Here is a 6361-nt window from a genome sequence, read left to right as displayed (position 1 = left end):
GCCCAAATTCAAAGCGAAGGTGCTCGAAGTGTGGTCTTGCGCTGTTGATAGAAAGATAGAAGCTATAACGGAGGGAAATAAGCAAATGTTGGCAGACAGAATTCGTCTCTAGCCTTGGTGATAGAAAATTGCGTTCTTGTAGTTAAGGATTCATTGTTTGAAACACTGAAGTGCGGAATCATTACAGAAAACGGCTGCAATTGCAAATATTTCTCGAATATCGATTCAGTGTCGGTCTATGGATGTTTCTATGAGAAAGGTTTATATGCTAGGAAGATTTCTTTTTCATAACTGGACTTCAACGATGATTTACCCCAGAAGAAGAAATGGATGGAATGCTACTCCGTTCGATATTAGGTCTACGGTATACAAATGAAAAAGTACTCTATAAATGAGACGTACTATGTTTTTATTAAACATAATCACTGTGGTAACTATAGACACGCAAAGAAAGGACCAGGCACGTACCAAGAATTTTTTTTTCGGGGGGGGGGTGCAACCCAAGGTAACTTTTCTATGCAAATGAGGAGGGTACCCTTAGTAGTGCAAATGTGAATAACGCCCGCCATTCGCCATTAAGACCTGTAAACCCGCAGAAGACAAATTAAACAAGGTGTATCTCACACGTAGTACGCCTGTGAGATACACCTCTTTTTGGCAAACGAGGACCCACATGGAATGGACTTTCGCGGGGAAGAAGCGCAGGAAGAACACTGTCAAGAACAAGTAAACAAACGAAAGAGCAAAATGAAGATTTCTATCAGCATCATCAGCCTAGTTTATACCCAATGCAGGAAGAAGGCCTCTCCCTGTAGTAGATTTCTATAGTAGCGTATAACCTAAAAGAAAGAGCAATTCGAAACCAAGGTACACGGACCGCGCGGGGTTGTGTTACTCCGCCAGCCAATCACAGAAGCAAACTAAATCGTCGTCATGTGGCCTTTTCAATATGGTGTTCTACTTGACACCTCCGGAGCGTCTGCAGTTCTTAAAGAGTATTTTCATCGACTGAAGCAATGAGGTGTGCAACAGACATGGACAAAAGTATGGAGGCTGAGCATGTCACTCTTCAGAAGTCTATCCGCCATGGTCGCTAAGTGGCTGTGGTGTTGGATTGCTAAGCATGAGGTCGCGGTATCGAATCCCGGCCACAGCGGCCGCATTTCAATGGGAACGAAATGCGAAAACACCCGTCTACTTAGATTTAAGTGAACGTTAAAGAAGCGTCAGCCTAAGGATACGCAGGCTCGCCTGCCAACCCTTTGATCGAAAGGGCCAAATGGAAATAGAGTGCCGCACCCCGATTAAAAGATCACCTCCCCGTCAAGGGAGTACGTTACTAAATGCATGGCTGAATCATCAGGGGCAGACACGCCACATCCCGCGAAGGCCCATAGCAAATTGAGGGCCGACGTGAATGCGCTCTCGAATCAAAAGGACGCTACGGAAGCGAAACTGGACTCGCTGGCATTAAGAGTCGACGCCTTAACCAATGAATTTACGGTATTCCATAGTCAGGTAACCATTATGATGCAACAAGTGATGGAAAAACCCAATACGTAGGACGCTCGTCTTCCTCCAGTGTCTGGCTTAGCCGCAGCGCAACAAGAAACTGCGCATCATCATGGTCCTTCGCCAACACACTGAGGTGCGGTGATGGAATTGTAGGAACTTACGCTGCAAGCGGGGGGACCCACGGTTTTACTGTCAAACCCTGCAGGGTCCACTGGACGTCATAGTATTACAGGAAGCCAGTGGCGCGGTATGACAACCGGGCTATAAGGCGTATCTAGAGCCAGGGTACGATACCGGAACCGTCAGGGGGAGCTTCACCGCATTTCTCGAGCAGCACAGCATTACAACATAGCATTGAATAGCTCACGGAAGGACCAAATCCTTCTTGAAATTGTACCGGGAAAAATTAGTGATGCAAACCTCTTTATTCTTGATGCTTACAGTCCACCCAAAGACAAGGATACGAGTATACTGGAGGTCTTGGCCAGAACCCTGAAGCTAGCGGTCAGGGCTCAGTTGCTCATTGTAGGGAATTTTAATGCGCCGCACACAGAATGGGGCTACGTCAGAACCAGCACGAAGGGTAATAAAGCGTGGCAGGTGGTTCAAAAATTGCACTTAACGGTTTCATTCAACCCATAGGGATGCACGAGGCTGGGTAACAGTATCAGCGTTGACACTTCCCAGGTTTTGACCATGCTTACGAACAATCCAGATGTCATGGGTGAAAATGGGAAACACGTTAGGCAGTGACCATTGCATCCTGTCTACCACCTTCGGAACGGCCAGACACAAGACAGTCCAGACCAAGTCGCGCACCATAACTGGAAAAAATTCAGAGATCTAAGGGGGCGCGTTGATCAAGCAGAGATTGTTGACCTCAAAGAATGGCTAGAGTCAGTGAAAAGAGACGTAAACAAAACCACGGTGGAGATCTCTATGCAAGAGAAAGTGCGAATCTCCGACTCCAAACTAGCGTACATGTTGGAGGCGTATCTTAGTATACAGAAGCGCTGGAGAAGGACTAAGCATAACAGACCGCTTAGAAGGAGAATATCACAGTTCGAAAGGCAGATTGAAGCTTATACTATGGTGCTTCAGCACAAGCAATGGCAGCAAGGTTTGGGTACGGATAGTTGGTATTCCATTGATTCAAACGTCACTTACCGCGCATACAAGAACAGGGGACCGAAAGAACAACGAAGACAAGCGCTCAATTCCAGCTGATTTTTATTTTGAGTAACAAGCATATATATATACTTAGACACCAAGACTAAAGCGCCCCCCACAAAGCATCAAACCGACATGAGTATGCATTCAACATTTCAAAATTCGAAGGAACCATGACTGCCGCCTAAGACGAATGAGGTCCCCTGTCTTTGTATGCGCTGTAAGGGATGTTTGAATCAAGTAATGGGGTCAGATACGTGATCGCGAGAATGCACAGCCGGGGTGCAAGAAGACCTCGCAACTGCTCAGGCACCTTCTGGACCCTTCGAAAACTAAATTCACACAGAAGAGTCCGCCTACGAGGCTTATACATTAGTATAAAGGCACCATGGAGGAGATCTTGCAAAAGTTACAAGACGGAAACTTCAGTAAGACCCCAGAGGTCCAGTTACCACGATATAACGGGTTCTAGAACACGGAGCTAAATGCCGAAATCACGGAGCCTGAGGTATGGTATGCCGCGAAACAGCTCGGCAGCACGAGCGCGGCCGCACCGGACGGAGTTACAAAGGAAGCAATTGGGAACCTGGACGCGACGTCGGTGTGGGCTGTTACCGACCTAATAAAGTAGTACTGAAAGGAGGGGGAGATCCGCAGGAGTGGAGGCGCGCAAAGGTAACCTTTACCCCAAATCCTGGGAAAAAGTTGTCCATAGAAATCCTGCCTCCTATTTCCATCACTTCTTGTTTAGGCAAGTTAACCTCTTCTAGCCTGAATTTAGCATACTGCATAAAAAAATTATTTTTGCTGTGGCTTTTTATGTTCTGGTTATGAGGAAGTTACACAGCAACTTTTATGCGTGTCGGGGTTTTAGGAAGAAAGTTACAGCTATGTCGCGAAAACGCGACAACAGGTCGTAATGGATCAAAAAATGTTTATTTTCAAACACACTTGAGAGCTCATTTCTTTGAGTTTAGCACATTTGTATCTCAGTTCTTATGAAAAGAAATGAAACAATTTGAACTTTTTTTTATACACAGATGAACTTTGCACTTTGTGCAGAAGGAAACAGGTTGGCCTTTGCAGCCAGGCATCTTGCATCGTTGTCGTTGCTGCGACACTTCAGGCCAGTGGCCAACATTGTCTTGACGGACTTCAGCATTAGGTGTTGGAGCTGCTGGTCCTCTTCTTTTCTTCTTCTCAAGCTCTCCTTCCACGGAAAGAGACGGCCGGCCCCTCTTCTTCATCACGTCCTTGTTTTGATTGCACAGGCAGCTGGCTAGAGAAGCCTTGAACGCTAGAAGATCCAGTTGATGTTTCTTTGGGATTCCTAGAGCATCACAATCCCTCCGGTAGAGCAGCCAGCTGCTCACAACAGCCATGTCCACAAAATGAAAAAAAAATCGCAGGTAGAATTTCTTCGACTTCAGAAAAATTCTGTAGTACGCCATGAGCCCATCGAGAAGGTCGACTCCACCCATAAAAGTGTTGTAAGCCTTCACAATGGCTGGCTGCTCAACTCCACATCTTTCTTTCTTTTTGCGGTCATACCGCTGGCAGCTTCCTAGAGGCTGGGCACTCCCGAATGTGCTAGCAATATTCACTCCCCGGCTGTCGTACCACTTCACTACTCGGACTTCGACCCCTTCAATAGTAGCCTGCCTCTCCACGTGGCTTCCTCTACCGTTCTTCTTCATTTCTGCATCGCTGGGCAGTCGGCATCCAGAAATTATGTTTGCGCGTGCAGTTCCCATTGCTGGAATACCACGCTGATGCAAATTTACCAGCAGTTTTATGGATGTGAACCAGTTGTCAAAAAAGAGCAAGTAGCTCTTGTTCTCTGGGATGGAGCGCGAAAGCTCGAGCACAACATTAGAGCTTGCTCCAAGGTCAGGTAATCCAGGAACAGGGCGGATGTCCCCTCTGTATATAGAGAAGTCAGAGACAAGTCCGTGGGTGTCGCAAAGTACAAAAATCTTGTAGCCCCACTTGTGAGGCTTGCTAGGGACGTACTGCTTGAGTGAGGAGCGGCCTTTGAACGGCACAATTTGCTCGTCGACCACCAGCATCTGTGACTTTGGAAGGATTTGAAATTTGAGCAGCAGATTGTCAATGAGTGGTCGAATTTTGAAGAGCCTGTCTTTGCCAGCATTTGCTTGTAGGAGATTGTTGTCGTTGAAATGAAGGCTGTTCTTTATCGCTTGCCACCTGTCACGTGACATAACTTCTGCCACTTTTTCTACTCGCATCTCGCGGTTCCAGTACATGCGCGATCGCGGAAGCCTGTATATGGACATATACATTGTGGCCCCAAGAAACTGCTCCAGTTCAGCGCGTGTTAGGCACAATGCTTTGTTGGCATTCTTCTGCACTGCATAGAGATTGGACTGGTCTGTAATCTCCTCAAGAAGCTTGTCGTCAAAAAAATACCGGAAGTACGCAATGGGAGCTTTCGGCTCATCTGGAGGGTCTGGAAGACCGTCTTCCCATTGAGGGTGGCATGTCCGCGGATGGTTCACTTGCTTCCAGAGGAAATTTCTTGCGCTTGACGTTGACGGCTCTTCCGTTTCACCTTCTTCATCTGCAAACAAAAAAAGAAAAAGAAATCACTGCGAGGTCGCAAACCACATTTGAGAAGCCACAAAAACCTTGGCTTGAAAAAATTGGCTGGGGCTTAGCTAAGGGCCTGGATATCTCGAAGCGAAAAGCTGCGGTGATCCGCGATAAACACGCGCTTGCGGCGAACGTCAAACGATGACGCATAGCGCGCGGCAGCGTGCGCCTGTTCTATGGGCAAGCGCGCCTTATATACCCCTCCTTTCAAATGCGCACGGCTGCGGCGAAAGGTCAAACGGTGGCGCGGAGAAGCGACGGCGCACATGGGCAGTAGCCTGCGCAGTGCATGACGTCACTCGTGCTCCGACAAACGCGGTGTTGACTATCGTAGTGAAGCTTTTGGCTTCAAAAGAAAAAGACGCGCCACTGCAATACAACACGAAAGAACGCTGACGGCGTTTCACATTGCAGCCGAATGCAACTCGCCCAACAAACAAAAAATTGCGCACCTGTGTCGCTCCCAGACTGCCCAGATTGATCTGATGGGGCAGCATGTACTGTGTCAGGGCTGTATTCCGAATCGCTGTCGCTGAGGCAGCTATCTTCGCTTTCTTCAACGGGTGGAACCCTGATCCCGTAGAACCTTCTGGTGTCCATCACGAACAAAAAGCACCGAATAACTGCAAAAAACAAAAATTACTAGTTTTTTGACCACATGCCGAGGAAGACGAAGTTGTGCACAAATCGGGACGCTACAGCCTGTTGATGCGAAAACGCGACAAAGCGACACACGCTTGAAAAAACAACTAATCTTCAAAAACAAATTATTTACGTGATCTGCGTGCATTATTCAACCAAGTGCCTATCATGCAAAATTTTTTTATATTCAAAAAACTTACATACCTTGAATGGAGACGGATGTCAATGGATGGATAGTGAGAAATGTTCTTCGTCGGCATCAACTGGAGAAATGGCAGCCGTCAGCTCTTTACTGAATCGACGATAGATGGCGCTGCCTTTTCCACGTGTTGCCAGACATCTGTGGATTCCCTCTGAGCGCAGGGGTAGCGGCTACAGATGTTTTCTTCTGGTGGTGCGGCTTAAAACCGGTATGATGCGA

The 6361-nt window shown here is 47.3% G+C and overlaps 1 pseudogene; it reads right to left on the bottom strand.

Annotated features, from left to right (window-relative positions):
• Positions 1-3602: 3602 nt before the first annotated feature.
• On the bottom strand, positions 3603-6361 carry LOC135913240 (piggyBac transposable element-derived protein 3-like; annotated as a pseudogene).

The sequence above is a fragment of the Dermacentor albipictus genome, chromosome 5, assembly GCF_038994185.2.
Source record: "Dermacentor albipictus isolate Rhodes 1998 colony chromosome 5, USDA_Dalb.pri_finalv2, whole genome shotgun sequence".
In the NCBI taxonomy this organism is placed as follows: Eukaryota; Metazoa; Arthropoda; class Arachnida; order Ixodida; family Ixodidae; genus Dermacentor; species Dermacentor albipictus.
Note: the sequence above shows the minus strand (reverse complement) of the source record. Positions and strands in the feature narration are given on the sequence as shown.